This window comes from Peromyscus californicus, unplaced genomic scaffold (genome assembly GCF_007827085.1).
Source record: "Peromyscus californicus insignis strain IS unplaced genomic scaffold, ASM782708v3 Scaffold_8__1_contigs__length_139910024, whole genome shotgun sequence".
Taxonomy (NCBI): domain Eukaryota; kingdom Metazoa; phylum Chordata; class Mammalia; order Rodentia; family Cricetidae; genus Peromyscus; species Peromyscus californicus.
Window position 1 is genome coordinate 22053015 of NW_026294606.1, and position 22650 is coordinate 22075664.

The 22650-nt window shown below is 40.4% G+C and overlaps 1 protein-coding gene, 1 long non-coding RNA gene and 1 pseudogene across 6 annotated transcripts in view; 1 reads left to right on the plus strand and 2 right to left on the minus strand.

The window, feature by feature from the left end:
* Positions 1-6428, minus strand: part of LOC128103989 (uncharacterized) — a 141986-nt gene extending 135558 nt beyond the window's left edge. For all 5 annotated transcript variants that reach the window (XR_008215829.1, XR_008215828.1, XR_008215827.1 and 2 more), the window contains exons 1-2: positions 4764-6428; positions 4031-4245 (exon numbers count right to left, since the gene is read on the minus strand). The gene's annotated coding sequence lies outside the window, so the exon portion shown is untranslated. The remainder of the gene's footprint in view (positions 1-4030; positions 4246-4763) is intronic.
* Positions 6429-6500: 72 nt separating this feature from the next.
* Positions 6501-7521, plus strand: LOC128104225 (jupiter microtubule associated homolog 1-like; annotated as a pseudogene).
* A 2829-nt stretch (positions 7522-10350) lies between these two features.
* Positions 10351-21510, minus strand: LOC128104113 (uncharacterized). Its single transcript, XR_008215881.1, has 4 exons — positions 21401-21510; positions 21037-21159; positions 12114-12248; positions 10351-11701 (listed from the first exon to the last, which is right to left on the minus strand). It is a non-coding gene; the product is annotated as an uncharacterized LOC128104113 (long non-coding RNA).
* Between the last annotated feature and the right edge of the window lie 1140 nt (positions 21511-22650).

The following is a 22650-nucleotide window of genomic DNA, read 5'->3' on the forward strand; positions in this document are numbered from 1 at the left end:
GGAGGGTTTATATGAGCGAGAATTGTTGAGACCAAGGTTGGATAAAGCACAGGGACAAATAGCCAAATGAATGGAAACACATGAACTATGAACCAATGGCTGAGGGGTCCCCACTGGATCAGGCCCTCTGAATGGATGAGACAGTTGATTGGCTTGATCTGTTTGGGAGGCATCCAGGCAGTGGGACTGGGTCCTGTGCTCATTGCATGAGTTGGCTGTTTGAAACCTGGGTCCTATGCAGGATCGCTTGGCTCGGCCTGGGAGGAGGGTACTGGACCTACCTGGACTGAGTCTACCAGGTTGACCTCAGTCTGTGGGGAAGGCTTTGCCCTGGAGGAGATGGGAATGGGGGGGGGTTGGGGGGAAGGTGAGGGGGACGGGAGGGGGGAAGGGAATCCGTGGCTGATATGTAGAACTGAATTGTATTGCAAAATAAATTAATAAAAAAAAAAAGATAGAAAAAAAATCAACCTATGCATTTTAAAGACATGTAAACCTCAGAATGGAAACCAGGATATGTGTTACATTAGAGAAGAGGTTTTGCTTTTGTTTCTACAGGAGAAGAAAAGGTATGGATACCAGCAAGATTGATAAAGGTTAGATTCAAACAGGAGAGCCTTCCTGATGAGGAGGAGCGATAGTTCATCAAAGAACTTGGTCATTTAATCTAAACTAACTTATAAGACTAACAAATGCTTTTCATTTGATCAGTTATAAAAATATTAATAATAATTTTTATTAGTAGAAGATAATGCTTTATCTTAACAAAGATATAATCTTCCACAAACCATTTTATCTTAACAAAGATATAATCTTACAGAAAAGGAAATCTCAAAAATTAGTGTTGGGAAAGGGTACTGTTTTTGTCTTTCTGTGAGAATGAAAGCATCTAATTAAGGAATCTGAAGGCCACTGGACAAATATGACATCTGAAGCAAAAGGACAAATTATCCTAAGAAAAATGTCACAAGAAGAAAAGTAAAATTGGCCTAGTAGTATAGCACATTTCCCGTCTTTACTTCCCTCAGTGATGCACTGTGACCTGCAGTTGTAAACCAAATAAACCTCATCACCTTCTAAATTGTTTTTGGTCAGAGTGTTTGTCACAGCACCAGAAATCAAACTAGAACAAAGAGTTTGAAGAATTATCCAGTTTGCTGGAGTGGAATTTCAAAATAATGAGTAAGAAAGGTGAAAGAGAAAATAAGTGCCTACATTTCAGCAATTAAGTATTTCTAACTGTAACACACACACACACACACACACACACACACACACACACACACACACACACCACTCCTGTGCACCCATACACATACTGGTTACTATCTAATGCTATAAATATCTTCATTGTACCAATACTTTTAGGAGAGTCCAGATGTCCAGTGCTACATTTGCCATTTGTGCTTTGGAAAAGAGGCACTGAAGAGGTAGATACAGGAGGATCATGAGTTCAAGTACAGCCTGGGACCTATGATAAGATTCTCTTTCAAAAACTCCAAATAAATAAATGGGAAGAGTGGCATCTCTTCATTTTGTTACCATTATCTTTATATATTAGCATTTATGAAATACTAACTAGTAACAGAATCATAGCATCATGTGAATTAACATGATATGTTTTAAAGTAAAATTCATGTCACAGTGTTACTTGTGGTCATTTATTGCATTTAGTCTATGTAATTTGACAGTATCACATCTGTTACTTTCTCATTGCTGTAACAAAACAACCCGAGGATGGAAGGATTTATTTTTGCTTGTGATTTGAGTGTACAGTCCATCTTGGAAGGGAAAACACAGCCGTGGGAGTATGAGGAGGCCACTGCTCACATTGTATTTATAGTTGGCAAGCAGAGAGATACATTCGTTGCTTCTCTCACTTTCCTCTTTTATTTTAGTCTGGGATCCCAGTTTATGGGATGGTGATACCCACATGCAGACTGGTTCTTCCATTCTCAGTTGAATGTCTCTGATACCCTTACAGGGTTTCCCAAAGCTGTGTCTCCTAGGTGATTCTAAATCCTAGCAACTTGACAAGAAAGATGAACTATCTTTCATCAAGCAAACATTTTTGTTTTGGAAGAGTCTCTATAGAGGTCTCATGTTCTGTATGTTTGATGAGTAGATTTCTTTAATTTGAAATATTATTTACAAGTACTTTTATAACAAATAGTTTTTAAAGATAGATATGGAGTTTCCCTCTGGATCAAAGAAGAGTATGCTTGTTATTCCTCATGAAAGATTCTATCTCCCACAACTCATGGTTCATTTTCTGTAGTAAAGTCTGCTGTTCATGCTGACACTCTTTGAATCACAATCCTGGAACCAGCCATAAGATGTCAGTACCCTCACAGTGCTAGGATGTGAGGGCCAGAGTTTCCTGTCTCTGACCTAAGAGTCCGTGTCTCTGCCAACATCTGAGGAACTATAGCATACTCATTCCTCAGCTTGCTCTTAGAGTGAAACTTTAAGCTGTTGTTCATTATTCTTTTAATTTAATAGTATTAATTATTTTGTGTGTGTATGACCTGTGAGAGAGCATGTCATGACACACATGTGTGAAGTTAGAGGAGTTTTCTCAGGAGTCTGTTCTTGCCTTCCACAGTGTACTCCAGGCATCCAACAAGGATCTTCAGGCTTGTACAAGTTCTTAAAGCACAAAGCTTTTGGTCAGCTCCCTTTCCCTAGTGCTTTGGAATATGCAATATGTAAAATAGTTTCATTTGAACAAATGCACATTATAATGAAATGAATATAATGTATCTCTTCTGAGGTCTCATTGACAGACACCACTATTTTCTTTAAAATCATATATCAAAGAAAAGGAATGGTCTAACCCCTGATTTTTTATTCCAGAAGCTCAGAAATGGAATATCCCTAAAGACAGGGGCCTGTATGACCATAGAATGTTCTTTCCTGCATATTAGCTTTAATCTGGTGACACGTTTTCCAAAAGCAAGTGACATTACAGCACAAGGCAGTGCCACAGATTCTCAAGGATGTGGCAACAGCGGCAAGTAGAAGGCCAGGTGCCAGTGTTCTCACAGGTTTCAGATCACTGTATTAACATAATAAATTTGATTTGGTTAGAACATCAGCTGATAAAAGAGAAATAAAATGTGGAGGTTGAAGCGCTTACTGAGACAGGTGAGGATCTTTCCTCACTTGGAGATCTCTCGATAGCGGGGCACATTCTACACAGCTGTTGATAATCCACACTGGCAAGTCTTAACGGAGTCTCCCCTTTACAACCTGCCTGGCTCACTCTACAATTCCCCACTCAACCTTTACCTCACTTGGTCAGTGAAAGAGAGCAGACATAAGCAGTAGAGGATATGTGATCACTTGGAAATTTCTCCTGCGAGTAAATGCGGCACTTCATGGAAGAGCAATATCCCACTTAACTGATATTACCTAACCCTTATTAGAATGTTTTCCTTTGATGACATTCTCTTCCACCCAGGGGCTTAAAACCCTCTTAAGTCATGTGAGTAACTGAAACCTTCTAATGAGGACAAAGAGAAAAGAAATGGAAAATGACGCTCTTATTATCCACCTAGCTTGTTCAGGACTAACCCAGATTCTGAACCTCTCCTCTCTCCACCCAACCTATTCCTTGGGTGACTAGCCATGTCCTGAAAAGATCTGCCTCACCAGTATTTTCTTCAAACACGTTGGAGAGATTTCAACAGCCAGCTCAGGGGCATCATCTCCAACATGTGGGTACAAAGAAGCCAACACTGAGTAATGAGGTGAAATTTACCGGCTCACTGCACTGAGTTACACAACCAAGACCTCGCCCTGCCACCCCAAGTCTCTCCCAGTTATTTCTGGAATCCTCTTGGTGGGCCTCACCTGTATGGTCTGCAATCCTCCTTGCTTGTCCCACACAATATCCACTGCTGCCTGTCCCTGTGGGGGCCTTGATCCCAACCACTGAGCCCAGCTGTCCCCACTTCAGACCTGCAGATGCCCAACTGTACTGTGTGAGCCCTACTTGTAAGTGTAGAGAATGTTCCCTTCTCCATACCTGTTATGGCTGTTCACTGTCACCAAGGTTTCAGAGAAACTGTGAATCTGCCTCCCCATCTATCAATGTCTTCTTATTCTTCTTTTTGTCTTCAGTTCTTTTGGCAGAACTGAGCTGCTCCTAGTCCATGAGCCAGGCTGGGAGCCAGGCACATGGTACCTCCTGTAACTCCAAATCTTCTAGAGCAACTTCTTTCTCAAAGGTCCTCCGTCGCCCTGTGGATTGACAAGCATATAGGCCTGGAGGTTACTTCCCCATCCTCCTTATCATCCTCATGCCAATCACTTAACATCAGTCTTCTTGAAACCCAAGAGTGCACCTTATTTTCTGTCTTTTGCCATAATCCGAGCTGAGGAATCACACAGCATATGAGAACAAGGAGATAAACAGCTGTTGACTCACGGTATATACGAATACATGTCTTCCCTGCTGTAGACAATCAGAAAGTGAAGGTTAACTAGGATCTAATGTGCCCGTGGGAACAAGGGACGAACAAACAGGAGCCTCTGTGGATCATTTCATGATTTCTAGAGAACAGAATGAACTTACATTCATCATTATTTTACCAAGAACCTCTTAGCCAGTGGGATGGGGACCATGCTGCTTCCTGGTTTAGATAATCACAACCAGTATTTGTCCCTGAACCCAAGTCATCTCGCTCATGCATCCTAGTCCCATGTAAGCCATCCTGGTGGTGAGCTGCCTTCCTTGTCATGCTTGGTCAAGTACTCACCTGCTGCCTCATCTTCACCAAAAACTCATTTCCAATGGCTCTTCCACAGTGTGCATAGGCCAAAGGGGAACTTCCAAAGGAGGTTACCTTGCCTTTAGCTGTTTAAGGACTTCTGAACTCAGCTAGCAATGAGTGAGTCAGGGGTTGCTACGGCAACGGCAAAATACTCTTTTCAGCTTGTCTGCTCCCTGTCAGGCTGGAGAGAGGCAGTAAAACACATGCAGCTTAAGAGAACAAACCCATCCCGTTTACTTAAGTTCAAGTTTTCTCATCATCCAAAGAAACAGAAATCTTGGGAGGAAAGTTAAGGAGCTCTGTTAGGAATCACTTTGGAAATGGAAGTGAAAAAGAACAGATGTTCCCAGATGCTGAATATTCTGATAGGTTTTTCTTGTCAACTTGACACAAACTAGAGTTGCCTGGGAAGAGGGAACTATAATTGGAAATTTTCCTCCATCACCTTGGCTTGTGGCATGTCTGTGGGTCATTTTTCTATTATCACTAACTGATGTAGGAGGGCCCAGCCTATTATGGGTGATGCCATCTCTGGACAGGTGGTCCTGGGTTATGTAAGAATGCTGGTTGAGCATGAGCCAGTCAGCAGCATTCCTCTGTGGATCCTACCACAACTCCTGCTTGAGTTCCTGCCCTATTTCCTTCAGTGATGTGATAAGAGTATAAAAGAAACCCTTGGCCTCCCCCAGCTGTTTTGGTCAGTGTTTTACCACTGCAACAGAAAGCAAACTAGAATGTTGAGGCTTGCAGAACATGTGTTTATGAGTTCATAATAATAAAAAAGTGGATTGCATGGTTTGGGGTAGGACAGTTCATACCATTTAGGAGACTACTTTGTCTTACGTACACACAATAGAGAAGATCAGAATAAGGCATGAAGGCACATCTTGAGGTCCCCTCTGAATATATAATCAGGGAGCTTGCTTTCCTGATAGTCATGCAAAGAATGTCACAAAATGCAGGTGATGTTAAAAGGATTGGTGGGGCTTAACTATTCAATTCCGTTGGTTTCATCTCTCCCTGTGCATTAAAAGATAGGCCATGCCTACGAACCTTCTCTGTTTTTAAAAATCTTCAAGAACATGCTGGAGTAGAAATGCTGAGCATGAAGCTGTAGGAACAGCTGTCTTGTGCCATTTAACAAGCTGGGACAAATGCTTTTCTGTAAAGTTTCACAGCAACCACACATGTTATTTACCCATCCCCATTAGCTGACACACAGACTGGAAGGCAGCACCCACTCATTGAAGGACCAGAGCTGCTACTCCTTGGTCATGACATCTTGTCGCTTCATTGTCATGAGGTCTTTCCCATAGATGGCAGGCCCACAAGCCACCTCTGTGTGGACAGTTTTAAGAAGATGGTAATTTTCAAAGCCAAGGCTCCTGTAATGTTACTTTCCTCTTTGCTGTGACAAAAATACCCAGGCAAAGCAACTTAAAGAAGGCTTTATTTTGGCTCAATTTGAGGGTACAGCTCATCAAGACAGGAAAATCATGGTGGCAGACATGTGGGGCTCAATTTTTGCCATTTTGTTGTCTATGGTCATTTAAGGCATAGTAACTGGCTTTAATTAATTTACAGTGTATTTCTACATCTGGTTTGGTTTGGCGTTGTTGCTATTACATTGGTTTATTTTTCCTTTACTGAATGATAATGGGTTTGAGCCCTCCCCCAACCCCCCCCCCCCCCCCACCTCGTGGAAGCATTGTTCACTAGGAAACTCCTAAGTCAGAAGAGACATCCATCTGCACAGGTGCACAAGCCATAGCAGAGAGCAGACACGGACTAACTACCCCTCATGAGGGGTATTCAGAGGCTCATGAAGTACAGTGCGTCATGATTGCCTAGCTCTCTGCATCGCTTGATCCCAGCATCCTCCCTGCGCCAGCCTGCCTCGCTCCTTGGCACCATGACCACGACTACCACCTTCAAGGGTGTGGACCCAACTGCAGGAACAGCCCCCAGGCTTTGAGGCCCCCAGGTAGTGGGTCCAATATTTCATTAGGCTTTGATAAATCAACAGAACAGCCTGTGCTGTTCTGGAAAGTCTGGAAAAGTAATGACAAAAATGCACAGAAGAATGAAAATGGCCTCTAACGTCTCTGGGACAACGCAAGAAAATTCCCCATCTTGGGGCCAAGTTAGCAGGTGCCAAGTCTAGTGGAGACAGGGAAGATTTGGAGTTGCCTGGAATACTGAGAAGTAACTCTTGTGAAGCAAGCTCTGAGACTTCTTAGACTCAAGGGAGAAAGTGAGATGCATGACAATATGGACACAAACTTCCAAGTCAACTTTGGGGAGATGGGAGAGAAGCCTGTGCCCACTCCTCTTCTGCTCTTGTGTCTAGCCCTGTGGTCCTGACCCCAGCACCATCCAGGAAAACCTTCCTGGCAGCAAATCCAGCCTGGTCTTGAGTTAACTTCTTCTGTTGGAACTCTGTCATTCTGTCTGTTTTGTTCATGCTTGTGAACTGCACAATGTGAGCCTGATTGTACATCTTTTGGATTCGTTTCATTAAAAGGGAAGCACGGAAGGAAGGAAGGAAGGAAGGAAGGAAGGAAGGAAGGAAGGAAGGAAGGAAGGAAGGAAAGGAGGGAGGGAGGGAGGGAAAGGAAAGAGAAGAAAGACTATGACAAAGAAGAGCAGCATGACCCATTCAAGATACTGAGATGGGTAAAGTGCTGTATGAAGAATTGAAGCCTTACTTATAAGTTTACAACTGGCAAGATGGCTCAATGCATAAAAGTACTTGATGCCAAGCCTAATAATTAATATAATATAATATAATATAATATAATATAATATAATATAATATAATATAATATAATATAATAAAAATCCAATGACTATTTACTATAGCTGGGAGGGAAAAGTAAGGAGGTCGCTTCAGTATGTAGAGATGGATAAGGGCTTTCTCAGTAAGACAATTCACAAGGGGATCTCATAGAAATATTTTTGTTTCTGTACAACAAAGGAAACCATCGTTCCAATGAAAAGGCAGCACACAGAAGGGAGAAAATCTTTGCCAGCTTTTCTAACAGAATATCAGTGTATAAAACAAAACAAAACCCCCTAAATGTCTTCAGAGTCCTCATAGCTAGTTGTAAACTTATACAAGCACAATGAGAATCAGTACAGAGTTCCTGAAAAAAACTAAAAGTAGATCTGCCTCGTGACTCAGACACACCACTCCTTTACCCAAAGGCTTCCAAGTCAACATACCACACAGACACCTTCGCACCCAGATAAAGGTACACAACTTTCATTTACCAATTTAACAATTAATTAAGAATACATACTTACTTATTGACAGTGTGCAAACAAGAGAAACGTAGATAAAATATGATAAAAGTGTACATAGGTATTAAAGTTTTCCAAGGTGAAACTATAACTCATTCACATCATGGAAAGCCAATTTCACTAACAAACAAACAGGAATTAAAGTATAATTTTCCTATTATCATTAGCATTTTTTATGTAAGTCTGGAAAAGTAATGACAAAAATGCACAGAAGAATGAAATATGTAAGTTTTGTTGTTAATTATACAGGTTAATAGTATATAGAGTTCTGTCTATAATCCATCATGGTTGGAGGTTTTTGCTTTTAGAATAAGTGGAATTCCAAGTGACTGGTTTAGTTCATAAAGATACTACTAAAAAAAAAAATCAGTACAATGCACCAGTGTATACCCAGAGCTTTGGAAAATCCTTTGGATGATAAACTCATTAAATGTTTATTTTCTTTTTGTAGAAATGTGCATACAACAAGGAGATCCCAAATATAATATACTCCTGGTGATAATGTGAAAGAAAAAAATCCATGCAAATCACATAATGATTTGAGCTGTCTATGCTGTGATTTTAAGGATTCCTACTATATGCTTCAGCTGGAAGCCAAAGAAGCAAATTCTGAAGACTGAGCACCTCCATCTGTACTCAAATACATGATATGCTTGTGCTCATGGCCTCCCCTAAATCCAGAAATTGAAGCTACTTGCAAACCACTTGACACGTTCAAATCAATATTTATCCCAAGACTTCTACAGGAAATTTCATTTAAAAAAATGGCCCACAAAGCTCTCTTGGTTTTCTGTGTCTTCACTTCATATATGACCTGATTTTTTTTAGTATAGCTGTGAGTCACCATCTTGAATATCTTTATTTTTCTGATGAAATTTATCTTGGTCAATACCATTTACCACAAGTTTATTTCAGCAAAGGACAATTTCTTGAGCCTGAGTTTAGGATGCCAAGAGATGTCCGGGAGACAGCTGACTATATGGAGCTGCAGCTTGGAAGGTGTGTGGAATTGATGCATATAGTTACAGTTGTCAGTTTATGAATGACCTTTGAACCCATAGCTTTAGGGAAGACAAGGTAGAGAGGGTGTTCTAGTCTCATTTCTGTTCCTGTGACAAATATTATTTGGCTCACAATTCCGAGTTTCAACCCATTATTCCAGGGAGTTCAAGGCAGGAACTAGAAACATCACATCCACAATCTATAATAGAGAGAATATACATGTGGATCCTTGCTTGCTCTCTGCTAACTCCTGCTCTTATATTGTTCTGGATCCCCTATTTAGAGAATGGTACCACCCACAATGGATTCAGTCTTCCTATGTCAATTAACAATCAAGACAACCTCCCACAGACATGTTCACAGGCCATTCGAACAAAGATAACTCCTCACTAAGACATCCTCCCAAGTGATTCCAGGCTGTATCAAGTTGACAGTTAAAACTATCCAGCTCAGAGGGAGAATGAAAGATGGCTGAGTTCCTTGATACTCCAACATTCACCATCTCAGACTTGGGGGAACTAGAGAAGGGGTGATTTATTGGGGAGTAGAAAAACCAAGAGAAGCAAGTCTCTTACAAACAAACAAAATTAATCATGGAGAAGTGTAGCAATCTACAGGGAACTATGACCATGCCTATCAGTGATTTTGAAATTTTCAAAAGGATGATGGGACTCCACAATGACGATTTCACATGGACTATGGTAAAACCATTAAGCTGATTAACACCAGGGAAAGATTGACTTTGAACTACAAACTACTCAGGACAATTTGAAATGGCTAGCTGAGATGATTCAGCCTGACAGATTACTGGAACAAGGACTTGAAATAAGCCCTGCATTTTCTCTTTATGTAGCGACTGGACAAATGATACAGGACATGACAATTAACTCAAAAATTTTCTTTTCACGATCCCCTAAAGATGTCTTCACCCACAGAAAGCAGGAAGTAATTTTAAGAAAATGATACCCACACTCCCAAGAGGTGGGATGGGAGGTTTTTGGTCATTTAATGAGTTTTAGATATTGTCATTGTTTACAATGGTTGGTTACAAGTTGTTAATTGTTAATGGTCAGGAAAAAAGCTGAACAAGGAGATTAGATTCAGAGTTTTTGTTTAAAAAAAAGAAAGAAAAAGGAAAGGGAAAAAGAGAATATAGATATGAGGTAGATCATTGAGTCTACTCTGAGAAAAAAAGATAAAGAAATAATAAGATAAATGGGTAGATAAATGAATCTACTCTAAAAAGAAAATGGGGAAGATATAAAAATGACAAAAGGTAGATTATTGAATCTATTATGAAAAGAAAAAAGAGAATATGGATATAATAAGATAAAAAGGGAGATTATGGAATCTACTTTTAAAAAGGAACTACTTGTTTTAAATAGGATAATGAAAATTTTGTCTGAGTTTATCAAATGTTACTAGACTAGACATTGTTATATATTAACAAAGTTTTTCATCTGAACCTATCAAATGTTAATGGACTAGACATTGTTTATGTAAATTTTGACTGTATATGTTGTATATATTTATTGGACAGTTTTTCTTGTATTAGTTATTTTTTAAATTTTAGACAAAAAAGGGGAAATGTGGTGGTATTGTGTTCTCCAAAATATTGTGCACCCTAATAAACTTATCTGGGGTCAAAGAACAGAACAGCCACTAGATACAGAGGCTAGAAAATGGTGGCACACACACCTTTAATCCTAGCATTCCAGAGGCAGAAATCCCTCTGGATCTCTGTGAATTCAAGGCCACATTGGAAACAGTCAGGCATAGTGACACACACCTTTAATCCCAAGAAGTAAGCCTTTAATCCCAGGGAGTGATGGCAGATAGCAGAAAGGTATATAAGTTGTGAAGACCAGGAACTAGAAGCATTTGGCTGGTTAAGCTTTCAGGCTTTGAGCAGCACAGTTCAGCTGAGATTCATTCTATACGAGGACTGAGAGGCATCCAGTCTGAGAAAACAGGATCGGCTGAGGAATTGGCAAGGTGAGGTAGCTGTGGCTTGTTCTGCTTCTCTGATCTTCCAGCATTCACCCCAATAACTGGCCTCAGGTTTGATTTTATTAATAAGGCCTTCTAAGATTCCTGCCACAGATAAGGGAGTCAGCAACTGTGGTTTTCACGGGTCCTGTGCCACAGGATCATGATGGAGAAAGGGTCATTGGATTGAGCAACTTGTCATCAAGTTCTAATTTCAACATAGTCATGGGGTTGAAAGTCTGGGTAGGGTTGCTTTAAGAGAGAAAGGAGTGGAATAAAATGAAAGCATGAGAGCAAGTAACTTCTTTGAGATTTCCCTCCAAGGGGAACCAAGTCATGTCATAGCAGCAATGGAGAAATGGCTATTTTGGTATGTTTGGATTTCTATAATGAAACTACCACAGAATAGGTGGCTTATAAGCAACAAAACAGTTCCTTCTCATAGTTCTGGACACATCTAGGTCCAAGATCAAGGCACTGACATGTGTGGAAGGACCATCTTCTAACTGTAACTTCACATGGAGGAAGGAGTGAGAGGTCCCTGGGTTTTCTTCAGTTGGACCCAGTTCATTTATGAGGGCTCCACCACCTTCCAAAGGCTCCATCTTGTAATATCATCATGCTGGGAGCTAAAAATTTAATACACAAAATTTAGGAAGAATATAAACATTTGGTCCATTTCAAGGGCTAAGGATGAATTTTCAAATTGGGTATTTTTTTTGTTTGTTTGTTTTCAAGTCAGGGTTTCAGTGATTCAATAGAGAATGCAAACAGATTTTGTCCACCTAGAGGGCTAGTCATGGGTGCCCCAAGTTTATTTGGCATTTTATAACCTCTTTCAGTTCACTTCCATAATAATCCTGGAAGGCAGGAACTGTCTCTACAGATGAGGAAAATATGATGTATTAAGGCTTTATAACTTGTTGGGACACACACTATCTTTATGTCCATCAACACTGCCACCAACGCCCTCTCCCAAATGAATACACACAGCCCAGTGCTACATCATTTGGAGGGTTCATTTAAATGTGCTGCACCTACCTCTGGAATTCTCTTTTCATCTGGCATTGAACTTTTATAGCCAATTATCCTTGCATTCTCAGCCAGGTAAATGGTTTCTGCCAAAGGTGTGGAATGCCTTGTGCCTGGAGGGGAATTCATATTTCGAAGTCATTCCTAGAGAGATAAGAGAAAGTTGCTGTCAGAGCCCTGGGTTCAAATACCAAGTACATGTCTTCATAGGGGCCTGTGTAGGGCCCACTTTAAACTGTGTTTTCAACTGCACATCAGAATGAAGGGGGTTGCAGAGCTAAATTGAAGCAACAGCATTCCACAAATTCTTTCTTAAAATATATTTATTTATTTATTTACTTTGTGTGGTGAGATGCAGCCACGAGTGCCAGGGTCATAGATGTGGAGGTGAAGGGACAACTTGAAGGGTTCGATTCTCCTCTTTTAGCATGTAGGTCCTAGGGATCAAACTCAGGTCAATGGGCTTAGGAACAAATGCCTTAACCTATTGAGCTCTCTCTCACTGGTGCCTTAAATACTTGCTGTTTCCGCGCATTCAAAGGGGTTAAATTGAAACAATATCTCTCTCTTTTTAATATTTTTATTTTATAATTAACTTAATTTCACATATCAGCCACGGATTCCCCCATCCTCCCTCCTCCCACCCCCAGCCCTCCCCCCCCATCCAATCCACCCCCATTCCCACCTTCTCCAAGGCAAGGTCTCCCCTGGGGAGTTAGTCCAGCCCTGGTAGACTCAGCCGAGGCAGGTCCAGTCCCCTCCTCCCTACGCCAAGGCTGAACAAAGTGTCCCAGCATAGGCCCCAGGCTCCAAAAAGCCAGCTCATGCACCAAGGACAGGTCCTGGCTCCACTGCCTGGGGGCACAGGGACAAATAGCCAAACTAATGGAAACACATGAACTGTGAACCAATGGCTGAGGAGCCCCCATGGAACTGGACCAGGCCCTCTGGATAAGTGAGACAATATCTCTTATGGTAGAGTAGAATAATACTCTGATGAATTTGTTGGGATTGAGAAATTCTTCAAATAGTTATTTCAAATTCTTCCTACAATAAGGTTTCCTACATAACCAAGCATCCACCATCCAGTGGTTTCACTTTTCAGGCACAGGACTTACATAACTCACATCCTCTTTGAACCTCAGATTTTCACCTATCCTAGTAGAAACCAGTATTTTTGACTGCTTTGTAAACATTAGATGGCATGAAGTGTAGGAAGATTCTGGAAGCTTCTTCATAATTGACATGCATCATCTCCAACCTTGTAGGTTCCAAAAAGATCTAGACATTCTCTTTGTGCAAAGTGGGTTTTCTTTAAAATTTTAATTGGTATGCATTTTCCATAAGTGGTATTGGGTTACATAAAAATTCTCATACAAGAATATAATGTACATCAATACCTTCTCCCACTGAGCAGCCATCCCCATTTTTGATTAGTCTCCCCCAACCCAGATAGTTTTGCTTCTACTTCCAAGTCATGTGTACATATTTTTATGTATCTATATAAAATATGAGAAGTACAAATGAGAGAAAATAGTAGTATTTCTCTCTGTCACTGACCTAATTTACTTAGTTTGTTTATCTCCAGTTGCATCCATTTCTCTGCAAATAATGTAATGTCACTCTTCTCTATGGCTGGAAAGGTTCCATTATATTTGCATCATATTATCTCATCTGTTCCTCTGCTGATAGACACTTATATTAAGTCCTTACTTTAGATCCTGTGAGTGGTATGCAATAAATATTAACTGGCAAATAGCTCTGTGATTTTTGGACTTTCAGTCCTTTAACTGAACACCCAGAGGTGGTATACCTAGGTCTATTGTAATCTATGTTTTAATTTTTGAAAGATTCCCAAACTCTTTTCCATAGTGGATGAACAGTTGCCTTTCCCACCAGAACTGTATAAGAGTTCCCGTTTGTCCAAATCCTTGCAAGTATTTACTATTAGTTTCCTTAGTAACTGGAATTCTGATTAGGGTGAGATAGAATCCCAGAGTAATTATAATTTGCATTTCTCTGACTGCTGATGATATTGAACATTTTTTTCATGTTTATTTTCCATTTGTATTTCATCTTTTAAGAATTGTCTGCTCAGTTGCATTTATGTGTTTACACACACACACACACACACACACACATTAATTGATGAAAAAAGAGGCCATAAATTTGAAAGAGAGCAAGGAAAGGGGTATATGGGAGGGCTTAGAGGTAGGAAAGGGATATGGGAAATGGTGTAAGTACATTATAATCTCAAAGAGTAAAAGAATCTCTTTTTAATGAACTGTCTGCTCATTTCATTAGCCCACTTATCGATTAGGTTATCTGATTTCTTGCTATTTTGTTTTTAAGTTATATGTATATTTTAAATAATAATGCTCTGTTGGCTGCACAGCTAGTTAAGCTTTTCCCCTGTTCTGTGGGCTGTTTCTTCACTTGTTTAACTGCTTCCTTTGGTGTACAGAAGCTTTGTGATTTCATGATATCCCATTTGTCAGTTGTTGGCATTGTGTCCTGAGCAGCTGGACTTCTATTCAACACATCCTTCCATGTCCTTACATCCTGAAGAGTTTTCTCTACTTTTTTTCTAATAATTTTGGAGCACCTTGGTCACTATCAGGTGGCTGTACCTGTATGTACTTTGTATCTGGCTCTTCTATCCTAATCATCTGTCTTTCCGTTTTGTATCAATGCCATGCTGGTTTTGCTACCATGGCTCTGTAGTATACCTTGAAATCAGGCACAGTGATATCTCCAGTCTTATTCGTTTTACTCGGGATTGCTTTAGCTTTTCTGCTTCTATATGAATTTTAAATTTGAAAAATAATTCTATTTCTGAGATGCTTCTTCTGTCTTTGTGAAGGATGTCATTGGAATGTTGATGGGCATTGTGCTGAGTCTGTAGATTCCTTTTGGCAGTATATCCATTTTCGCAATGTTAGTCGTCCATTCTGCAAGCAAGGGAGTGGAAGTTTGCATTTTGCAGATAGGAAATGATATTGGCTCTGAACATTCAGGGCAAGTGCTGTGTGGTTTGTCAGTGAATATTTTCAGTGAGTTAAATGTTGCTGCCTCCAGGAAATTCTCTTATTTATTTACTTACTTACTTACTTACTTACCTATTTTGTTGAAAACATATATGTTTGTTAGATAAAGATAATACTATACATATTTCAGATTCAAATGTTCTTGTGGTTGTCTCTATGACATTGCTATTTTATAGCATTTGTCCTGACATTCAAGGGACCTGGGCTTGTGTTACCTTTAACTTCCATGATAAACATTACATATGAGTTAAATTTTTAGATTCCTTCATCAAAAGTTTTACTACCAATATTTAAGACCAGAGTGTGTTGTTGGCTTTTTTTCTCTCTCTCTCTTTTTTTTTTTTGCTCTTTGAGGGGTCTGCCACCCAGCTCCCAAATAAATCACATGGAGGCTTATTCTTATTTATGAAAGCTCAGCCTTAGCTTGGCTTGTTTCTTGCCAGATTTTCTTAATTTATCCCTTATCTACCTTTTGTCTCTGGGCTTTTACCTTTCTCTATTTCTGTATATCTTTCTTTTCCTTCTTATTTCATAGATGGCTGTGTGGCTGTGTGCCTGGCCCCTTCTTTTTTCACTCTTTGATTTCTCTCCTCTCTCCTTTTCTCCTTCTATTTATTTTCTCTGCCTGCCAGCCCCTCTTATCTTTTATCCTGCCTTGCTATTGGCTATTCAGCTCTTTATTAGACCAATCAGGTGTTTTAGACAGACAAAGTAGCACAGCTTCACAGAGTTAAACAAATGCAACATAAAAGAATGCAACACATCTTTGCATCATTAAACAAATGTTCCACAGCATAAACAAACGTAACATATCTTAAAATAATATTCTACAACAAGTGTGCTTTGGTTAATAGAATGTTCTTAATCTGTAAAGTTCAACAAATTCATCTGAGGTGAATAATAAAAAACAGACTCTGCCTTTGGAAGTTGAATTTTTGTTTTGCCATAATCTGATGTGAATGGTGAGTTGTTTGTCTGACATACATGAGACCTGGTTACCAACACCACACTTCAAAAAAGGAAAAAAGGAAGAAGCAGCAGCCCTTCACTTTTCAGTTCCAGTAAGTCTGCACACCCTAAGTATAGTACAGGTTGTAGAATTCAAGAAGTGGTGGAAGGTTGAATAAAATGGAAAATAGAAAAAGCAAAGCAAATGAAAAGTACCACAAAGAACATAGCATGTCCACATTTCAGCAAAGAGGAAAAACACATCAAGATTATAAACTATGTAGGCCATTTTCTCCCATTAAGAAGCAGCCAACCCCTTCTACTAACATAAATTTACCTCTTATTAGCATAGATTTCCAAAAAACACTAATGAGGTTGCTTCTTGCTTATTTCTTCATACTGTGATATCAAATGAATTCCTTTTATTGGAAGTAATCTAACAAAATTAATCAATATGTGATGGTATTTAGTTAAGATAGCGTGTTGCCTAAAGTTGTTTTGGAAGAACCAGTGTTTACATCAGAACATGTTTAAGATATGTTAATTTTAAATAGACACAAAATGGGTAGCACAAACTTATTTGAATCTGGAGATGGTTGGGGGAGGAGCTCAATTGGTAGACTGGTTGACTAGCATGCACAAAGGCCTGGGTTCGATCCCCAGCACCACATACACTGGGTGGGCATGGAGTTACAGTCCTGTCATTCCAGTACTGAGGAGGTAGAGGGAGGAGAATCAAAAGTTCAAGGTCATTTTTTACTGTATAGTGGGTTTGAGGCTAGCTTGGGATAGAGACCCTGTCTCTAAAACAAACAAAACCATCAAAAAAATCCCTCCAAAATTATATGAATTTTGCATGCTTATAATGAGGTGTATACATTCTTATATCATCACATGTAAGACAAAAGTGTGTAAATATAGACAGAGCACATGGTTGGAGAAAAGCACGGAGACCGATTCAGTAAATACTCTGTTTCTGTGTATAGAGCCTTCTCACATGTAGCTCTATTTGAAAGTGTCTTAATGCCATTTCAACTCAGTGTGTGCACATGTATGTATATCTGTTGATGGGGAAAGCATTTAGTATTACACTATGAGCACTAAAATAAACTAAGTACCACCAAAATAAAGCCCTAAAATATTTCAAATACTAAATAACAAAAAATCCAGACTCCCGCTATTCAAGACTACCTGCCCCCATGCTCTCAAGAAACCAACAGCTCGTCATACCACAGGCATCAAAACTACTGTCCAGGGGCCCAAACCAGCCCTGGAGCCATTGTATTGTGATCTCATGAACTAAAAATGAGCTTTACATTGTTTTGTCTTTTGTTTTTTCATTGTGTGTGTGTGTGTGTGTGTGTGTGTGTGTGTGTGTGTGTGTGTGTGTGTGTGTGTGTTTCAGTACTGAGATGGAACCAGGGTCTCTGTGTATGCCTAGCAGGTCCCTTTTTACTGAGCTATAGCTCCAGCCCTCCTGACTCTTTTTATTTTGAGATGAGAAACTTTTTTTTTTGAGATGAAACTCTCAGTAAGTTTCCGTCTGATTTTGATCTCACTTTTAGCTCAGGCAGGGCTTGAAAGTGTGATTCTCCGAACTCAGCCACCTGAGGAAGATTTTCCGCTCTTTTCGTTTTTATGATTTTGGAATTTGCACATACACTTTGTTTCGGTGATTCTCCCTTGCTCACCTGTCTCCTCACCTTCCTGTCCCTCTTTCCCTCTGATGTATACTTTTGTCTCGAGTGTCCCTTTCCACTGGAATAGCGCATGTGTGCTGTGCCTTCGTCACAGCCTCTCTGAACTGTTTATTCCATATCATGGGCCCCTTTCTACTTTTCTGGATTTTATCCAAGATTCACTGTGTCTTTTTAACTATTTTATGCTTCAGGCTTCTTTAGGGACCTCACATAGGCAGTTCAAAGTTAAGCTACAGTCAACCCTGAATTTTGCAGTTGCTCATAATGTGGCGATCAATACAACCACTCACACAGAACATACCACAGACAAGAGCAGATAAGATTGCAAGCCATGATTGTAAAAGGAGTGTTTCCATATTGGTACAGAGTGTGAGGGGTGCATATTTAAATTCCCAAATCAAAATAGACTTAACCTTAAACAAGTAGACATCATTCTTTTCAGTGAACAACAATTGGCTCCAAGCTATAGGTGGAAAAACATGCACACCGTGAGAGATTATCTGTAACTTATTAAGAATGCTAAGATGTCTCCGTTGATTCCTCCCCTGAAATGACAGGAGAAAACAGAGTGTATGTACTAGTGACTAAATAAATGTTCCTAATCCTCAACTCAAATAACAAGCAACTCCCCAGACCTGTCGCTCTGACAGATCTGCCTATTCAAAGAAAAATACCCCCAACAAACTGCCCAAGGAAAGAAAATGTCATGTCAGTGCACTGGCAGCTTACGACAACTTTCTGAGGAACTAAAACAGGACAGCGACTGATTAATAAACCAAATACACGGTTCTATTGGAGAATGCCAACCTCATCAAGAAGCAGTATTTACATCAAATGATCTCCCTGGTAGGATTTTGTCAGAGAGATTCTAAGGCTGGGTCTGCATCATGCCACTGTGTATTATAACTTTATGTATGGTCACACTGCTGCTTAACCTATGAATGCAGGCTTCAAGTGACAGATCAGTTGCAGATCAATCATGCGCACAGGCGGTCATTCCAGGGATATGCTTTACAGGTTCCAGGAACTGTGTTAAAATACACTCTTGGAACATAGAGAAAAATAAGATGAGTCCCATTTCTCCTAGTACCTCACAGGGTGATGTGCAGACAGTTGTGCAAGTAAATACCTTCAGTCTCAGACTTAAGCCTCTCAGGGCAGTAGTGTTGCCCTGAGAGGGTTGTGTCATTATAGAGTCTGGGAGCAGTACCCTTTGGAGGTGGTCCTAGAACAAATCACCTGCAGCGGCTCAGGAGGTCTGGAGCTACGGTGGAGGGTGCTCGGGTGAAGAAGTGTGGGCTGCAATAGCAAAGCATCAGAAGGGGCTAATGTTCTTCTAGTGTAAGATGTTGGGCATGACAGGGACCTGAGAGACTCGAAATGTATTTGATTTGGAAGACTATGACAAGGTCAATTGCATGCTGACTTGAACAGTTACACAGCTGAGATCAAAGTGGTTTCTTTGTGAATAATGCAAACCTGTCAGTCATTGACTAGTCATCCTGGGGTAGATGGGAATGAGTTGAGTTGCAGAGTGTGTGTCTACTCTTCGTAGTGATGCATACAAAGTGATGCATACGCTTTCCCATACATGGAAGTTCTTTATTTGTGGATTAAACAAACTTTGGATGCAAATATCTAGAAAAATGCATCATTACCAAATACATACAGACTTCTTTTGCTGTTATTGTTCCCTAGATAATCTAATGTGGCAGCTCCCTCCATGACAGTCACATCGTGCTAGGTATTGTAAGTCATCTAGAGACAATTTAAAGTAGATGGAATGATGTGCACAGCTGACATGCACAAGCTAATGCCATATTATATATGTGACTTGAACATCTGGATTCTGAGGGACAGTTGAATACCTTGTGTTCACTGTGTGGGCTCATAAGAGTATGTGCCTAAAAATAAGGATGACATCTTCTTTCCCAAGGATCTGGGACAGTATTTTATCCTATAAAAGGAGGTTATTTGTCCACACTACAATGGCATTCCAAATTAGACTGATTCAAAATTTAATAAAATAAGTTCATATATGCCAGGCTGTCACCCATACAGTAGACAAGAGAGTGTGCATGCCTTCTGCTGGAGCCTCAGCTAGCAGGCAGAATTCTGCAAAAGAGACTGAGTGTCTGGCCTCACAGGAGCATTTGAAATCAAGAGTGGGAAAAGGCGATGGAGTGAGAATCAGTTTGGTCGGTTGATTGACTGGGTTTTGGTTTTGTTTGTTTGTTTGTTTGCTTGCTTGGTTTTTTTGTGGATTTTTTTTTGTTTTTGTTAAAAATCTGGTCTATGTGCTGCCTGACCGCTTCTTTCTACTCAAAACCATGAGACAAGACAGGCAGAAGAGATAAATAGCCCTCGCAGCCTGCTGAGGGCTGTCAATGGAGCCACAGGGTGATGTCAGGGATCTGAGAGCCACTGTGCAGACTCTGTGGCCCTGAGGCAGGGCTGCTCTGTATGAATTCTAGGGATGCAAGCTGACCAGTTAGGATCTTCTCAGTAGGACCAGGACCAAAGAACAAACTCAGAATAATCAAGATGAATCCAGAGGGAATGTGATGAGTGAAGTCTTTGGCTCTGTGGCCTCAGGGTGAATCCCTCAGGAATTGTAAGGTTAAAGGGTCTCTCCAAGACCTTCCCTTAGGTTAAAGCAAAGGAGCAGCCTTCCATGCAGAGTGGAACTGTGTTGCATTGGAATTAGGATCACACAGAACAACACTAAGCTTCCAAACAGGTGCCAAAGCAACAACATAGCTTTTGGGGGGTGGGGTGGATTGGGGTGGGGTGGGGCGGCACAAACAAATAAACTGAAAACACCAGAGTTCTATTAAATTTCAAAGATGTAGAAGGTTCAGACATCAAGGGGGAAAAAAATAGAAAAGTGCCCAAAAAGTGACAAAGCAAAGTGGAGCAGAGTCATCAAAGGAGACAACAGTGTTGTAGACAGAATGGCTCCATCCTTAGTGAGGGAGGTGGACTGGGAATGAAGGAGACACAAACTGAGAGAGGAGAGATGTGACAGGAAGAACACAGTAAGGCATGGAGAATCATATGTGTATGATTGGACATATATGTGTATATAACAAATGAGTATAAACTTGCATGACAAGAACAACATTCAAATCGAGAATGGCATTGTCTGTGCGGTTAAGGCCCAGCATCCACTGAGAGCTTGCCATAGAAATGGCAACTGGCTAGGATGACAAGAATAGAAATAGAGTGTACACTCACTGTGACCTGGAGTCTTGGTTCTAGAGCCCAGGAGCACTCAAATCCAACCCCAGAGCCCACTCCTTCTTAAAATGACAGGAGACAATTTACCTCTCAGGTATCAACGTCTTCATAGAAAATGTGCTATGGAATAAAATTAAAGGAAAATGAGCAGGTTAAAAAAAAAAGCTATAAGGTTTTACATGGGAAATCTCAAAAGGTGCGGCTCTTATCACTAGGTCCACACTTAGTTGGGACCACTTAAAAGAGATTATAAGTATACTCATTAATTAGAATTCAGAGTTCAAGGTCATTTTATACCCAGGAACTCTGTTTGGCTTCTCCAAAATTTCAGGTGTAAGTTCTGGTACAGGCATCTCCTTACCTTTTAAGTAATCTGTTCAGAAGACAGGGTACAATTTTTCATCTCCAACCTGCAATTCTTTGGGACTCTTCATTACTGCTAGTCATGCAACTGAATTAAGTAGGAGAAGGAGTCTCCAAGCACAGACAGCTACTAATGGGAAATATAATGGAACATGAGACCAGAAAGACAGCTTTGGTTATTGTAGGAGTTCTAACATTTTCTAAATGTGTCAGCCTGACAATGTGGTATTTCAATAAGGGGTTGAGTCATGAATCCATTTCAATTACTACACAAAAGAACAAAAATCGTACGTGACAGTAGACCATGAACTCTCTACTGCAGCTAAATCTGCACCAAGAAAGGGCAGGGGTTGTGTGCTGTCTTAGCAATGTAGTAAAGGGCAGTACAGTGAGTGAAAGCCAGGTGTGGTGGTGGTGGTGGTGGTGGTGGTGGTGTGTGTGTGAGAGAGAGAGAGACAGAGACAGAGACAGAGATGCAGAGAGACAGAGAGAGATGGAGGGAGAGAAGGAAGGAGGAAAGGAGAGGAGGAAAATAGCAAAAAAGAAAAATTGAAAGAGACACTGTATATGGTGTATTGTATCAACCTCTGTTCCATCCTGTTAATATTATTAATAATAGCATCATAGTGATAATAATAATTATATCAACAATGGGCAATGGCTGAACTTTGAATGAACATAATTACCAGGCAGTAAGCATCAGTGTAGCAGTTAAGGAAGATAACATACTGAAGGAATGTGGATGTCTCAGTCTTCAAACTGAGAAAAAAACAGTGTTTCTTTTGAAGAGAGGAGTGTAGAAAGGATGACCCCCCTGCTTCCAAAACACAGCCTGGAAAGGAGCAGGGTCTTGATTTTACTTTAACAATATTTGTTGTTTCATGAACCTATGTTTCATTATCCCGTGCGCTAGAAAGTTTCATTAGCCAGGCTCCTCCAGCCAGGTAAGAAAACGTGTTCAGGCCACAGGTGTTGTTCTGATGTACACACATACGCTTTTGTCAGCAAAAAGTTAAATACATCCCAAGAGCAGACAGGCTTTTCTCAGCTGAAGTGTTCTTCCTAACAGAGCTCTCGTTAGAAAGCCAATGTAAAATGTGACAAAAAGAGACCTTAGCCCTTGTTCTGGCCCCAGAAAAGACCCCGGGAAAGAGTCCTTCAAATCCCCAAGGAAAATGCTCTCCTTGGCCCTGGGAGGGCTCAGCCCCAGGCAGGAGAGCTTTGCTCTCCATCACTAATCCACTCCAG